Here is a 17,533-nt window from a genome sequence, read left to right on the forward strand (position 1 = left end):
GTTTATTCTGTAGGCAGAAAAAACGGAAACTCATCTGTTATTCAGCTTATTAACTTAAAACGAAATATTAAAACAAACACAAAACCAAAACGAAATAATGAGTCAAAAAATGGTCCGTGTACGGTCCGTGTACGTTTTGTTCATTTGTTTTCCATTTTCAAACGGAATAAAGGAAATGAAGAAAACGGCCGTTTTTCCGTTTTTCTTTTGCTCACGAGAAAACGAAAAAACGAGATTTTGGCTGGATTTTCGTTTTTTGATTTAGGGTAGGAAAATGGATAAACGACTTTAAAATTCATTTTACACATGTAGGCGGTGCTGAAACGCCCACTTTCCTCTAATTGGTCAACCAAATCTGCGCTCGTGACGTCACCCTCAAAATAAAAGCCTTACACGCAGGCTTTTAATTATTATTATTTAATTATATATTAACTAAGTTTACATATTCTATCATTTGAACCACACACAGTTAGCAGGCTTACATTCATTGCGTATGTATGAATTAAATAAAAACGTAAAGCAGTATTCTTAGACATTTGTCATTAAAATAAGGTCATAGTTCACTGCCAAGCTTCTTGCTGCTGTGCACCTGATGCAGAGCAAAGATAAGCTGCGTCCCAAATCGCATACTTATGCACTATTCTACGCCACTTTGTAGTATAAATAGTGTAAGTAGTGTGTTCACACTGAAAACACTAAAAATAATAAGAGCACTTCAATTACCCGGATGATGCACTCATTCAGTCGCTAAAATGAAGTGTGTAATGGTATGGAAGGCCGTTGGGGCCAAAACGTCTGCAACAAACGTGTTAACGCGTAATTGCGTGTTAACACGTAATTTACGCGTTAACACGTCATTTACGCGTTAACACGTTGGTACGTGTTAACACGTCATTTACGTGTTAACACGCAATTTACGTGTTAACACGCAATTTACGTGTTAACACGCAATTTACGTGTTAACACGTCTTTTTTTAAACTAGTCTCATTTTAAAGTGCTATCATTTACTAATTTCTCCAATTAACCAACTTATTATATGTATAATGTAATTTCACTTAAATCACAATAAATGTTTTGCAGTCAATGATCTGTAGCAGATATTTAGTATTATGAAAGGCCAGACATCTTCTGTTATGTTATGTTTGATGGCATAATAATGTATAATAATAATGTTTGTTATTCAGCTGCTGAGATTTCTTTAAAAAAATGTGTCCAGAGATATCAGAATGAGATTTATTTGACAAGTGTCTGCAAACACACAAGGTGTTTTTTTTTTCCAGAAGCACATATAGAAGCACATATACATACAGTATATACATACAAATCAACACAAGAACACAGAATGACATAAGTGGATAAAGTAAATAATAAAACATTTTGGATACAAAATCATATACAGTAAGGGTTGTGTATATGTATGACTAAAACAGGAAGCAACTAATCTAATAATAAAGATGTATAGAGAAAGATATGTAGAGATCTGGAGGTTGGGCAGGTGCACTAATCCTCTCCCCTGTCCTGATAGTCCACTGCAGTCTTATGTCTGATTTGGTGATTTCTAGATGGCACTTAGAGTTTTTTTTATCTGATCTTTTTATACATTTATTGTTTGCAAAACTTTACACTATATACTTTTGGTCTCTGTACTGGAAACTCCAAATCACCAAGACAAAACATTCTTGTGTGCAAAAAATTGACAATAAATAATTGACAAGTTTGATAAAACTGTAATTAAGCTCCTTTCTGCCTGTTGAGAAAAGCCCAAGTTATGATATACTAAATTAAAATTACAAGACAAAAAGTCGAAATAATGATTTATTAATTCAAAATATGACTAAATAAATCTGTAGCAATGACATAACGACAATAGATGGCGACAACTCACCATTTAAATGTGTAACTTAATTCTCTAAAGATGATAAATCTAATAAAACTTTTTTTATTTATTTTTTATATTTTAGTTATTGAATCTTTAACTGAATGTCATTTTTTTCATGCATGCAGTTTTCATAAACAAGCTAATGAAAGAATTTAATCTCAAATTAATGGTCCATGGTAATTTGACAAGTAACTTTGCAATGTAGTGGGTAACACATGCAGTTTAAGTCAATTCAAAATGAAGTGAATTTAAAGTAATATTTCCCACATTATCTTTAACTAACCAAGGACAATTTCACAGTATTATTATGCCACAGTATCCATAAAACAAATTCTTCCTAAGTCATAAGTCTTATTTCTTATGGTTATATTATAAATATTAAGGTGCTGCAAGCAATTTTTCATCTTGACAGGCTGGCAAAATTCGTCATGTACACTCTCTCTCAAAAACAAAAACAAAAAAAATTGTGGGCAGGCATGCACAGAGTATCTTCTTTCTCACAATGAGTTTCTTACTTCTATCATTCATCCAACCAAGTTCATTCTTCCGAAGTGATCTGGGAACAAGGTCAGCGCTGCAAATAGCCTGTAAAGCCTGCCCTGGCTCATTTAAAGTGATCAGCGCAATGAATGATAATGTCATTAAAAATTAAAACGGGCTTCTCTAGAACTGTAAATATTGCACATTATATAACAAATTGTGTTAAAGCATACAAGCATATAGCTGACTTGTGCACTTCATGCTATTTTCTTCTTGCTTATTTTGCAGATAACAGACCAACAAAAAATACATTAAAATAAAGATACAAATTATATCAAATGAGTTTCAAAAATATATATTTTTCAAGAAATATATAAAAGTGTATATCCTTTTATAAAAGTGTATATTTATGGGCAGGAACAAAGTTTTTGTTCCTGCCCATAAATAGATTTTTGTTCTGTGGGAAATAGGGGTTTATTAAATGTTACACTGTAATTGGGTTACAAGCCCGTCATTTGTTTGCTACATTTTTAATTTGTCATTATGTTAAAGATTTTCATAAGTATCTGATTTTTCCTTGCTCTAATGCGTTTTCATTTTCTCCTCACCTGCTGCAGGAGTTTTAAAATCGTAAACAATAATGAAATCTGGTTACAGCACACACAAACCTTAAACGTGCGCACACTACAAGACCAGAAAACTGTGGCACAGCACACTACAAGATATTATTAAGATTATGATAAGCCTGATGGAGCACATAACCTGATTGCAGAATAACTCTGCTTTATGATAGGCTAATTAACAAATATTTGACCAACTGCCAGAGCGAACAGCCTGCAGAATGAAAAAAATGCTGCTTGAAAAGAGCACAGTCCAAACAAATGTCTAATATTATGAATAACAAAAATAAAACACAAACTACTATTATTATTAATAATAATAATAATAATAATAATATTACGGATCAGAGAGAAGACAAAGGCAGATTATCAGAGAATGGATATTTAATGATACTTTAAACAATGCTGAGGTTGTTCAGAAAAGAAATAACCAATACCAACAAAAAGAAGACAAACAAACAGAACTTAACTTCGGGTTGTAACAAAAACAAGATGATGCCAGTCGAGGTAAACAGTACAGGATTCACAGGACAAGATAACAGACAGGATGACAAACTGGTGAGCAGGCAGGTAGGCATGCAGGCAGGCTACATCGTCAGGTAAATGCTGTCACACCGAAGAGAAATAAGTCTGGCTAATAACAAATAAATCAAACCATAAATGAGTGAGTGTTCCAGGCTTATGTAGTGTGAGCAGTGATGAGCAACAGGTGAAGGTGATTAGTGATTAGTCTGGTGATTGGGGCTGTTCAGGTGCAGTGAATGAATCTGACAGTCCAGAAGGATTCCTGACAATTATTATTATAAGCTAATATCATAATAATGGGATGTGCCGTGCTTTGACTGGCTATTTATTTCAAAAGAAAAATTGTTAGTTGTTGCACTGCATAGCTTATATTGTGGAAAAATATAATTCACAATGCAACAAAACCCTGGTCTGCAGTTACAGTACTGTCTCTCCCTGGGAATTTTATTTTCTATACTTTAATTTTCTAAACCTTACATTTTAATGTTCAAGCATTTTATTTCATTGGCTACACATCTGGGTCATAGTAACCACACACACAGAATAAAGTGTGGCTAATGAAAAAAAATGATAGTCTAAGCATATTATAAATTAGCTTGTTAATTTATTCATTTGTTTGAAACCAACACAATTCCCACCAGCTTTTCTTATTAGGCTTTCAGGATGTTGTCACAGCCATGAACGGAATAACTGGCTTTATTAATAGCCTAATTGTTATAATTTGACCAACTGCCTATAGGCACAACCTCAAAATGGTTTCTGGCAGTTATAAAAAAATAAACGCATGCACTCAAGGTGTGCTGCAATTCTCTTTCATATATGAAATAAAAGTTTGTATGTTAGAGAGAAACAGAATTGCGGCTCATCGCGTGGTTTTACTTAATTTTATAAAAGCCAGTAAGAGATATGCAAACTGGGACATAATAGCCCCTTTCACACATACAGACCTTTCCGGAAAATTGCCGGCAATTTTCCGGAAAGGTTGTATGTGTGAACAGGTCCTTTTTGAAAATACCGGTAAATTCGTTCTGGCTATTTTCCGGAAAGAGAAGTTGTAACATTACCGGCAATTTGCCGGAATGCTGCGCTGTGTGAACGCAGAAGGAAGATTCCCGTAATAAGCGCGTGCACGTCTAGAACGTGCTGACGTGAGACGTCTGCTTTAGCCAATCACAACAGTCAGACGCATTTACGTCCGCGCGGTTTGTGAGGATAAAAGCCTTTGAATATTTTTCCAGACACATTTAGCTGCTAGAAGTTAGTCAGATCACGTTTATATGTTCTTCTTAATGCCAACTGTGTAAATAATCATCGATGAGATGCTTATGATAAGCCGTTGTTTGTTTACGTTCGTGTGCCTGTGAAACAGCCTGTGAGCGCCAGCACACGTACATATTTTGAACATCTCGACATGCGAAAGTGATCCTGAGAAAGTTGTTCACAATATTGATCATCCACAGAGTTTGTAATTTAGTCAAATGTTTACAAATACAAACGCAGCCGTTTAAAGCTCATTTGTGGTGAATGATGTCAGAATTTACCGGTATTTTGGAATGGATGTGTGAATGCTCTTTTCCGGAAAATATCCGTAACGTCCTCGCCTGTGTGAACAGCGCTTTTTTGAATATACCGGTAAAGTCTTTCCGGAAATTTTCCGGATATTTACCGGTATCACTGTGTGAAAGGGGCTAATGACACCTATTTTAAGGCTTTGCTTCTAGTGGCAGGTAATCAAATATTACCATAATAATAATAATAATTATTATTATTATTATTATTAGCAGGTTGTTGTTATTCCGTTCATTGTTGTGACAAGGTCCTGTAAGCCTAAAAAGAACAGCTGGGGAGAATCATGTCACTTTTAACAAATAAATAAATATATAAGCTAATTTATAATAAGCTTAAATTATAGTTTTTTACCCAAAGTGAATATATATATATATATATATATATATATATATATATATATATATATATATATATATATATATATATATATATATATATATATATATATATATTATTAATTATTAATTATTAATATATTATAAGTATTATATTTATGTTTAGTATAGGGGATAAAATAGTGTAAGTATAAAAAAAATATTTAGTCCCATAGCCTAAACCGAAACGAGTAGGCTATAGGCTATAAGACTTTTATTTTCAGAGAGATAACTGCAGGGCCGGGGTTTTGCATTGTGAATTATAGTTTTCAATACTATAGCTAACAATTTTGCTTTTAAACTACATAGCCAGTCAAAGCACAGTATAATAAGTAAAACTGGCCACAATTTAGTTTGGATGCGATACATTGAAAGGAAAATATACATTAAATACAAAGGCTGGTTATTTTACTGGTGATGAGGCACACTACAGTGTAACCTTACATTTTACTCATTATTTTAATTTATATTTTGTTAATTAATACTTAAATGTAAAAATGTTATTGAATCTACTTATAAAGATTTTTTATTAACTTTAAAAAATGTCTGGTGCAAAGCTTAATAACTGTTAGTTCTGAAAGTTATTGATGTGCTCTGGCTCCTTTAAGAGAGGTGCACCGGAAAGTAGGAGAGAGAAAAAAAGGAAGTGGAGAAAAGTTTGACAGATGCAATGCTGTTGTAATGCTGATTGTGAATGTCATGTTGATGCTCCAGATTAAAGAAAAAGAAATGAATTTTTACCCTGGTAACCCTCGTTTATTTATGATACCCACGTTGGAGAGACTGGTGTGTAAACAGCCAGAAATAAGGGTTACAACAGATTTTTAGCAAAAATATTATAAGAAAACTTATTTGACAAGCACAGATCCTATCAATCTCATAACAAATGCCCTAAATTACCTAGCCTAGTTGACAGCAAGCATCAAGTGTTTATTGAGACTGTGTCTGTCATCTGTCTTTATGAAGCATTAAACAGAAGCGCATACGGTGACAGCAGTGATGTTCAGCTGACGAGGCGCATTTATTTAGCCTGTAACCTACCCTATAGATTTTTTTTTTTACATGTAATGTTCTTAAACTTTTGTTAAAATGTATATTTATAGTTTATATATAAAATATAAATATATAAAGGCCTGGATAAATTATGTATTTAACTGTAATTCTCCAAATAGAAAATGACTAAAGTTGAATTTTTCATTACCTGTGTTAGTCTGGGGTTTAATTTCTCACGAAGGTGAAAAACTCTGATGCATGCAATCTCAGCATTGTCAAAATGAAAATCAAGCAAAAAGAGAGAGACAGAGTGCATGCGCGAGAGGACTCATATCTCCTTGGTGACGAATCTTCATTGACTGCAGATTCCAGCAGTAAGAGCAGACTGTGAAGGTTTAGTAGCACATTTTTATCCTAAAGTATTGCTGTGCACACAACATAATGAGTGACACATAGTTAAAAAAGAGGATAAACTGTTGGTGCGCGTCTCGCTGGCGCATCTGTGACCAAGACAGAACGTGTTTGTTTGAGATGATCAAGAGCCACGGTATCCAGAAACCACCAAATGAAAAAGATGAACCACATCCAATGGATGTCTTTGTGTAGTGAACAAGCATGAATAACATGCAGGTTTTGGAGTATTCATGTGAAATTCCTAGCTTCAGCTTACATGTTTTTCATGTTTGTTAACCATTTATTAATATGATTTACCATTAACAAAGCATTTGTTGGTGTAATTAATAACCTTAGTGTACACTCAGCATTATCTAATGTTACATTTGTTCATTAATGGTTCTTGTAAGCACTAAGGTGTTAACTAATTTATTAATTAACACAGACGTTAATAAGAGTTATCTTACATTTCTTCATGTTTAAGGATCACTTTATTTCTATTGTTTATGGGGGACTTTTATTTTGACAAGAAATCGTTTTTTTCAGAGCTAAAAAGTTATGATGAGAGAACAGTATGGATAGCGGACATTTCATGACGGTTTAACAGAGCTCGTGTTAAAAAGGACGGTTTGTAAGTTTATTCCTCGCTGCCACATATGTTGAGCTTCTTTAAAGGAAGTGGAGCAGATGACGTAGGCTCAACGTAGCCATTGTGTAACGAAACGATAGCTCGCATCACCACATTAATATTCACGAGAAGTATTACGAGCTGTTACGACAGACACAATCATCGTGACAACACAGCTACGTTTTACTTGAATTATTCATGATTCAGTGACCGAAGCACTACGCTGAGCTTACGGTGACCTTACCTCATCATCCAAGATCATGACGGGAGAGTAAAGCCTGATTTATACTTCTGCGTCAGGTGACCGGCGTAACCCACGGCGCAGGCAACGCGCGTGGCTGTGCATTTATACTTCTGCGCGCTGTCTCTGCCGGTCTGCATTAACACTTCCGAAACGCTAGTTGGCAGTGATGTGTAAATGTTCCTCTGTGTCAAGTTTCTTCGCTACTTTTTTGCATTTCCTGAACACTTCCGGGATGTACAAGTGGCTCAAACTCGCTCATTTTGAGGCAGGAACCGGCGGACGTGCAACAAATTTAACTATGAGGTAAACACAAAACAAAACTTTCCATCCGGAGCTCCTTCACGGGACTCCACACTTGTAAACAATCGCTCGCGCGGCGTCGCGCCATTCGCGCGCCTCTCGGTCCCGCCCAGACTCGTCAGCGCTACCAAGCCGACCAATCACAGAGCTTATGCTACGCGTCGCTGCGACGTGTAGTTACATTTTTTGAGAGGTGCACGTCAGTGACGGCGATGGCCACGGCGAAGGGCTATGCGTCAGCGCCGTAGCATACGCCGGTGTTTGACGCAGAAGTATAAATCAGGCTTTACGCACGCGGAAGTGCGTTAAGAAATACAAACCGAAAGCAGCAAAATACAAAGCAACAGAGTTTTGCTGCTGTTTAATGTCGTTCATCATGGGTAACACTTTACAATAACAGCATGAATAATGATATATTAATATGTAAACTAAACATTACTTTATTATTAACTAATGATGAGTTAATGCATGCCAATCATGAATTAACTTTAAGTATGAGTCACATGAGTTCATGTGTGAATAACGGCTACCTTAATTGTTAGTACATGTTTATGTCTAATTTAACCATCATGAACTCATGATATGTTAATGTATAATTATATTGTGACTTTACTTGGAGTGGCACATCATCATTAATCCATTCTTAACTACTTATGAACTTCCTATGCACGTCCATCTAGTATTTTTACACTGAATAACAATAGTAAAGTGTTCTGGCAGCATCAACATGAACAGGAATTCATGAGTAGGTAATGATGAGTTAATGGTGATGTGCCCCTCCAAGTCATGACATAATTATACATTACCAACTCACAAGTTCACGTTAGTTACATTTAGCTTAAACTTAAATGTTAATTAGTAAATTAATTAACAGCATGTACTAACAAGTAATTAAGGTAGCTGTTATTCACACATGAACTCATGTGACTCATGTTGTAGTTTATGTTAGTTCATGATAATTGCATGCATTAACTTATCATAAAATCATTCATTCATTTTCTTGTCGGCTTACTCCCTTTATTAATCTGTGTTCGCTACAACAGAATGAACCGCCAACTTATCTAGCATATGTTCTACGCAGCAGATGCCCTTCCAGCTGCAATGCATCTCTGGGAAACATCCATTTACACTCATTCACGCTCATACACTACGAACAATTTAGCCTACCCAATTCAACTGAACCGCATGTGTTTGGACTGTGGGGGAAACCGGAGCACCCGGAGAAAACCCAAGCGAACGCGGGGAGAACATGCACACAGAACTCCACACAGAAATACCAACTGACCCAGCCGAGGCTCAAACCAGCGACCTTCTTGCTGTGATTCAACAGCACTACTGTGCCACCACGTCGCCATCATGAATTTATAATAAAGTAATGTTTAGTTTACATATTAATACATCATTATCAATGTACTGTTATTGTAAAGTGTTACCAAATCAATTATATAATAAAAAAATTATATAATTACAAATAAATATCAAGATATATCATTTAATTATATATATATATATATATATATATATATATATATATATATATATATATATATATATATATATATATATATATAATCATTTTCAGATAATGATAACTCGTTATAAAGACATCATTTCATTAATTCTTTTTTTTAAAATAATGCAGTGACACATTTAGTTGGATCTTATATGAAAGCAATTGGCATGACTAGAACGCTAGTAAAAGGATTTTCACTCCAGTGTGGTGATACATTAAAGTATTTAGCGGCCTAAAAACACCAATAATACACATGGCCACATCTTATAGGACACATATTTCACACAAAATAACAGAATAATGGAAATATATTTACTTTGTGCATGATTTATTCAAATTACTGTAAATATGATTTGCTATTAAGCCATATGAAATGTGTAAATCTGTAAAGTATCTGAAATACAAGTTCATATTTGAATTATATATATTTTTTTTAAATATTGAAAAAATGGGCAACACTGTGCTGCAGTGGGTAGTACTGTCGCCTCACAGCAGGAAGATTACTGGTTTGAGCCTCGGCTGGGTCAGTTGGTGTTTCTGTGTGAAGTTTGCATGTTCTCCCTGTCAGAGATGGGCAGTATTTTACATACAAAATTGTAATCTGTATTTCATTGGCTTTATGAAAATGGTTTTATATTTTGTATCAAAATACTTTAGTGTCTTGTATTTTGTATTTTTCAAATACTGTAAAATACTTTGAAAGTCTACATAATGACATAAAATGCGGCCTCTGATTGATGTTTTCTCAGTTGTTTGCCCAGACTTGAGATCAGAACAGAAAATGTATTAAGAAGGTCATCAATGCTTGAAGTATTGATGGAAATTATGCTCATATAAAGAAAATAACAGACAAATGACAGGGGTATATTTGAGAGCAAGGCAACAATCATTGAAAATGGTAAAATTCACAATACCATGAAAAAATATAATATAATGAAAAAAACAAACACCTAAAGACAGTGTACTGAAGTTCACCAATTGGGTAAACAAAGACTTTAAGTTAAAGAAGAACTGAAAAAATCTTGAGAAAATTAGTAAACTGCACAAATAATAGTAGTTCTGGATGGATTGCTGATGTAGATGGCAAGACAATAAGACACACCACATAAAAATAAGCCCTACAGTGGTGACACCTATACTTAAATGGTTGTTTAAAAAGTCAGAATTTTGATCTGCAGGTGCACTTATATAGTTAATGAAGAGGAAAGATGTCAGTCTAAAGATAGCAAAGTGGCAAAATACAGTATATGAGACACACAAATTTAATAATACTCCAGCCTATACAGACTGGTCAAAAACTCCAGATTCCAGACTTTGCAAAAACAGATAAGTCCATTTTTACAGATGTCATGTTTTATGTTTTGCATTGGTTACCGCCAAAACCTTATTTTATGTGTAGGCCCTGCATATTGTGTTGTGCTCCACCCTGCTTTTCCACCCTGGTCTCTCACCAGCTCTCAGGTTAATTAGCTCCCAGCTGCTAATCATTATGAATTTGCCTGAATCAGAGTGTTTTGGCTTTAAATACAGCCCTTTGAAGCTAGAGAGCTGAGGAACACTTTTCCCCAGCTCTTAAGTGTAGTAGTAGTAGTAGTAGTAGTAGTAGTAGTAGTAGTAGTAGTAGTAGTAGTAGTAGTAGTAGTAGTAGTCGTAGTAGTAGTAGTAAATTTTATTATTATATTGTTCACTTGTGGTTGTGATATTGTTCATTAGTGTTCTTGTAGTTGGATTAAGCCTTAAAGCCAAGTTAACATTATTGTTGCATTTCCATTACTATATAATATTTTGTGTACTTTGAGATTTACTTCCAAGAGTGAATAAAGCGTAAGTATTTTATTTTGTATATCTTTACACCTGTTTATAGTTGAGAGAAAGCTCAGGGAATTTAGTAATTTGATTTTCATCTTTTTTTATTTATTTATTTTATTTTTTTTGTATTAGGTAAGCTTGTCCTCTAAACTTTGTTAGCTGCTTTCTGTTAGTTCAGGCTATACTCACTCAGTTTGACAGTTTAATAGAAATATAGAAACTAATTCTATGGTTTATTTTTTTTTCCAAACCATGTGTTAACTCTTTACTCTGGGGCTGAGGATTTAAGTGTTTACCAGGTTTTTAGTTCTAATTCAATATTTTACTAAACCTCTTTATATAACACCTTTTTAAAATATAAGACCGTTAAGAGATGGTGTCAAACTCAATGATGAGATCTAGTCTAACTCATTTGCATTAAATGTTTTTTTAAAGAGATCATTTTCAAGACTGTTGCTGTCAAACATTGTTTACATAGTATAGTCAGTGTAATGGTGAAGGAATTGACCAAATATGCCTATTAGTGGAGGGTTGGCGAAGAAATTTTCTGCTCGCTTGTAAATGTATTTTTTTTTTATATGTTTTTAAAATAATAAATATATAGTATTTTACTTTGATACATTTGTGGCTGCTGTATTTTGTAGTTTATATTGATACACGTAAAATTGATGGATTTAGGATTTTATTTAAAAATGTGGTTCAGTGTATTTTTGCCCATCCCTGCTCCCCGTGTTGGCTTGGGTTTCCTCCAGGTGCTCTGGTTTCCCCCACAAGTTCAAAGGGGTGTGTGTATGTGTGCGCGTGTGCGTGCGTTTTTATATATATATATATATATATATATATATATATATATATATATATATATATATATATATATATATATATACACACACACACACACACACACATTATAATTACAAATATGTATATGAATGTTCAATTATTTAATACCTTTTAACTATATCATGTTTTATAATATAAAAATCCTATTTTACCATAATTTTCAGTTAATGATTCAATAACTCTCTTAAAAAAACATCTTTTATTAGATTAATCATCTTTAGAATTATATTACATATTTAGATGGTTGTTTTTTTTTACCGCCTATTGTTGTAATGTAATTTCTACAGAATTATTCAGTCATAAATTTGAGTTATTAAATCATTACTTTGACTTTATCTTGTACTTTTGATTTAGTAAATTATAATTTTGGCTTTGCTTACCTTACATCGTTTGCACAAAGTAATTGTTTTGTCTTGGTGATTTGAGCTTCCAGCTATAAAAAAATATATAAAAATATCTAGTGCAAAGTTCTGCAAACAAATATATAAATAAATAAATATATATATATATATATATATATATATATATATATATATATATATATATATATATATATATATATATATTTATATGTAGTTTAGTAATTTATGACATGTTATATACGGTATACGAATGTAGAATCTGCAGCCACTTCATCTGACAAAACTTCAATTACTGTCTGGTTTGGATCAGCCACCAAATCAGACATAAGACTGCAGCGGACTGTCAGGACAGCGGAGAGGATTAATTCTGTGCACCTGCCCAACATCCAGATCTCTACACATCTTTATCGATCTTTATTATTAGATTGGTTGCTACCTGTTTTTATAGTCATAAATATACACAACCCTTACTGTTTATGATTTGTAACCAAAATGTTGTATTATTTACTTTATCCACTTATGTCATTCTTTTTTCCTGTGTTCATTTGTATGTGTGTACTGTATGTATATGTGCTCCTGAAAAAAAAAAACACAAAACATTTATTGTGTTTGCACACAATTGTCAAATAAATCTCATTCTGATTTCTCTGGACACATTTTTTTAAAGAAATCTCAGCAGCTGAATAACAAACATTATTATTATACATTATTATGCCATCAAACATAACATAACAGAAGATGTCTGGCCTTTCATAATACTAAATATCTGCTACAGATCATTGACTGCAAAACATTTATTGTGATTTTAGTGAAATTACATTATACATTTTAAAATAAGCAGTTTCAAGAATGAATAAATGATAGCACTTTAAAAAATGAGACTAGTTAAAAATAGACGTGTTAACACGTAAATTGCGTGTTAACACGTAAATGACGTGTTAACGCGTAAATTACGTGTTAACACGCAATTACGCGTTAACACGTTTGTTGCAGACGTTTTGGCCCTAACGGCCTTCCATAATGATGGACACTTCACGCACTCAACGACCGCAGGTTTGCTTACGTAGCGGAAGGGGCGGAGCTATCAGGCGCACATGTTGAATAACTTTATTTATTTTGGATGGTGAAAGCAAAATTCTCCTACGAGAGTGATTATAGCGACTCCCGATGGTGAATGCGGCAATACTCACGGCAGGTTTTATTTGATAATTCGGTCATTTATTTCAATGATTTGGCAACCGTCAAACGTCATCAGGGAAACGGTTTGAATTTCCGTTTAGTAAAAAAACATTAGTGTGCCATTTGGGACGACACTACATACATATACTATCCTGTTGAGTGTGTAAGTGCATAAGTACATAGTGCATGAGTGCATAGTGTATAGTGTGCCATTTGGGACGCAGCTATAGTCATTTCAGAGGAGCACCTGGTTTGCATGATTGTTTCAGAGCAAGGGCTTTATAATAATAATAATAATAATAATAATAATAATAATAATAATTATTATTATTATTATTATTATTATTATTATCAGTTACTAGTGTTTTTATTGTTTGGTGTGTTTTTTTTTCTTTTTAATAGTTGTTAGCAGAACCAGAATAAGAACACTTTGGGCCCTGCTATAAAAACAAAGGGTACCATTTGTTTTCATTTATTTCTTCCTATTTTAATTATATATTGTAATTATTTATTTGATAATTAATACTATTTTATTGCAACGCCAAAGTAGGCATGTCTTATTATTTTTTATTATTATTTTTTATAATTATTATTTTTTATTATTAAATTTGCTGTTATTGTAGGCTAGATGGCAGGCTTTAAATATTTTAAATAACATTTACTCATAACCTTACTAATTCGAGAGCCGAACCTAAAAAAGTTTAAGTGCAATAAGCCTGTACAATAAAGGGAGCCGCAATGCATATTTCTAGCACAATCTTTCACTCAACAATTATTGCTGGAATAATGAAATAAATTTCAAATTAACTAATTAAACACATTATAGTTGATAAAAAAAATTGTGTCTAGTAGTTCCGACAAACAGATGAGCTCGCTACATGTGCGTTGCGCTAATAATTTGACATTTGCTCTTCTTGAGAAAGTGCTACAGCGGGCCCTGCTATTTCACATATAAGGTTAGTGATACGTATTTTAAATTAGTATTGCACATTATTCATTCATTTTCTTGTCGGCTTAGTCCCTTTATTAATCTGGGGTCGCCACAGCGGAATGAACCGCCAACTTATTTAGCAAGTTTTTATGCAGCGGATGCCCTTCCAGCCACAACCCATCTCTGGGAAACATCCACACATACACACTTATACAGTACGGACAATTTAGCCTACCCAATTTACCTGTATACAGCATTAGCAACAAGTGTCTTCAATTTTGAGGCATTGTGTGTAATGAATGACACCAGGTGTGTTCATTGTGTTCAAATATTGCTGACTTTGGCAAGCATCTTGCATCACATGAGCTTTCATTTGAGAATATGAGCAGAGTTGTTTTGCAACTTGTGTTTTAGCAAGAAAAAAGGTGTTTAGATTTTTGAGAACGGAGGGTTGTGTTTTGTGAATTGTGTCTTCACGTGAAATGTGTTTATGATGTTGGAAAATTATAGCTAGATTAAGTAAATGAGTTGAGACAACTGGTCATTTGGTATAGAGGATTGGCTTTTGTGTTTTAGCATTTGAGAAAAACTGTAATAAGATGCAAAGCAATGTGTGCTCATGTTTCACTTGAAGGGAATCATGTTATATTTTCAGAAATCTCACTTTGATTATATACAGCTACTCTGCTAAAATGAAAGCGACTGATATATTTCCTAGTTCCTCTGAAAGGCCCGCCCTCAATTGACTCTGATTGGTCTTGTGTCATAATGTGCTATGGATCGGCTCCACGTCACGCCCGTACAAGCACGCACTTTTCCGCTGTTTAAATAGTCAGTCAACTTCATGCCTGCTCTCTAAAATAAAATCTGACAAGTGTCTGTAACAAGTAAAAATGGGGTGCGGCTCCTTTAAGAGAGAGAGTGTGTGTGTGTGTGTGTGTGTGTGTGTGTGTGTGTGTGTGTGTGTGTGTGTGTGTGTGTGTGCGCACATGTGTTTGTTTGTGTGCGTGTGTATACTGTGAACTATCTGTAATATGAGAAGCGCATGTGAGCTAGAGCGATGTTTATTTTTCTTTATCTCTGCTGCTCGGGTTAGGTTATTTTCTGTAGTGACGCTGCTGACAGAAGAATAACATTAAAGCACAAGATGTGGGATGCGACCTGTGTGAGCCTTGATTTATTTTTTGCTGCTACACAAGAGTTAGGAGAGCTAATTTTTTCACTCAATGTGGTACACAACATCTTTCACACATATCCGGAATATGTAGGTGTAAGTAACAGGAATTGTTCACGTATCTTTTGTGAGTTCATTATCTGAGATGTAAAACGTATGGAACAGCTGCCCATAGAGAAAAGTCACGCACACACATTGAGAGAGAGGCTGCATGCACCGGTGAAATGTGTGTGTGTGTGTGTGTGTGTGTGTGTTTACAGCAGTTTGATTGATAAATATGAATTTGTTGGCTAAATCGTTAGCGGTGGCAAACATCATTTCTCGTTGTTTACATCTTTGCTACAACTTACCGTTAACACTAGACACTGTTCATGTCATGATCAATTTAACAAATAAAAACACTTACAGGTCGTGGCTCAGAGTTCACAGCGTCTGCTTTTAGCTGCTCCATCTTTGAGGAGATTTTAACCGAATCCAGCACTAAACTGGGAGAGATTGTGGAGCTGTGTTTTGTCAAATCATGCTTGCAATGTATTTTATAATTCTCTGGAACATATTTAATATTGAACTGAAGGCACTTCTGTCTTTGTGTCGTGTCTTTTGGAAGCCCAAATACAGAAACAGAGAAGCTCTGTGGAAACAGCAGTGTTTGGATGCATTTGGCTCTAACTCTGCTTTAACATTACAGCGCCTCTGGCCACGGCCCTTAGCTGCGCAGTGTGTGTGTGCGGTAAAAGTGCCTTTATGATCTCACAAGGGGCAGAAGTATTTTTTGTAGTTCCCAAAATTCGTTCATTGTAGGCTTTGCTAAGCTAACTCTGTAAAAATCAAGGTCTCCCTTTGCATTGAACTTTGACCATTTTACATTCAGAGATGCTGTTTCTGTTCACACAGCTACATTACACATCAACTAAAGTTTAAAATATGATATCATAGTGGACCACCTCTTTAAACAACTACACAAACATCAGGAGCTTCACTTATTACTGACCTTTGACTTTGTTTCTGTCACATGAACAAAAGCTGTTAATTAAATTTCTGTTGTTTATCTGAAGTCACCATGATGGAGGACAGAGTCTGCTTTAGTTGAGCTCTTTATATATTTGTTCTGACACTAGTTTTCATTTTGGCTGCTGTAATTAATTGTGTTAATCAGACTATTTGTATAGCATGAAAGGCTAAAAGAAAAACAACAACAACAACAAGCCTGAGAAGGTTAACTAAAATATTGAAATTATTCTCACCTGCTTGTGCACTCATTGAACATTTTGTTAGTTATCATAGATATATACACTAGATATTCATAGGGACCCTCAGCATGGGTCAATAGCGCCGCCACATTGGTACAGTGCTCCCAGGACAAATGTCATTCAACCGCACTTGTCAAGACAGTGTTATTACGTAAAGATGCTGGACTTTAGCGCTGTCTAAAGGTGTAGTTACAAGCAAACAAAGAAAACAAAGCATAAAGGCAGAACATTTCATAGGTATAATTAAGTTTTTTTTCTGTTTTTGTATGTTCTGAACTTTTGTGCTAATCTGGTAACGTTATTGATGATAATGCAGTCACTTATTGCATTCACCATAAGGCAAAGCAGCTCCAACTCGCACTAAACACTCGGCTTATGCCAGTTTCGTTGAATAAAATCAGCAAACAATGCAACAGAAATATGACAACAAGATTCTGCGCTGCCAGAAACTTGCATTATTGTCAGC

General features: G+C 34.4%; 3 protein-coding genes across 13 annotated transcripts in view; 2 read left to right on the top strand and 1 right to left on the bottom strand.

The window, feature by feature from the left end:
* Positions 1-17,533, bottom strand: part of LOC141385583 (uncharacterized) — a 607,868-nt gene that overhangs the window by 581,512 nt on the left and 8,823 nt on the right. The window lies entirely within an intron of this gene.
* The window catches only part of rufy3 (RUN and FYVE domain containing 3), an 881,807-nt gene that overhangs the window by 283,670 nt on the left and 580,604 nt on the right, over positions 1-17,533 (top strand). The gene's annotated exons all lie outside the window — the stretch shown is intronic.
* Positions 1-17,533, top strand: part of LOC799924 (uncharacterized) — a 107,954-nt gene that overhangs the window by 58,195 nt on the left and 32,226 nt on the right. The gene's annotated exons all lie outside the window — the stretch shown is intronic.

This window comes from Danio rerio, chromosome 5 (assembly GCF_052040795.2).
Source record: "Danio rerio strain M-AB ecotype USA chromosome 5, GRCz13ab, whole genome shotgun sequence".
Classification (NCBI taxonomy): domain Eukaryota; kingdom Metazoa; phylum Chordata; class Actinopteri; order Cypriniformes; family Danionidae; genus Danio; species Danio rerio.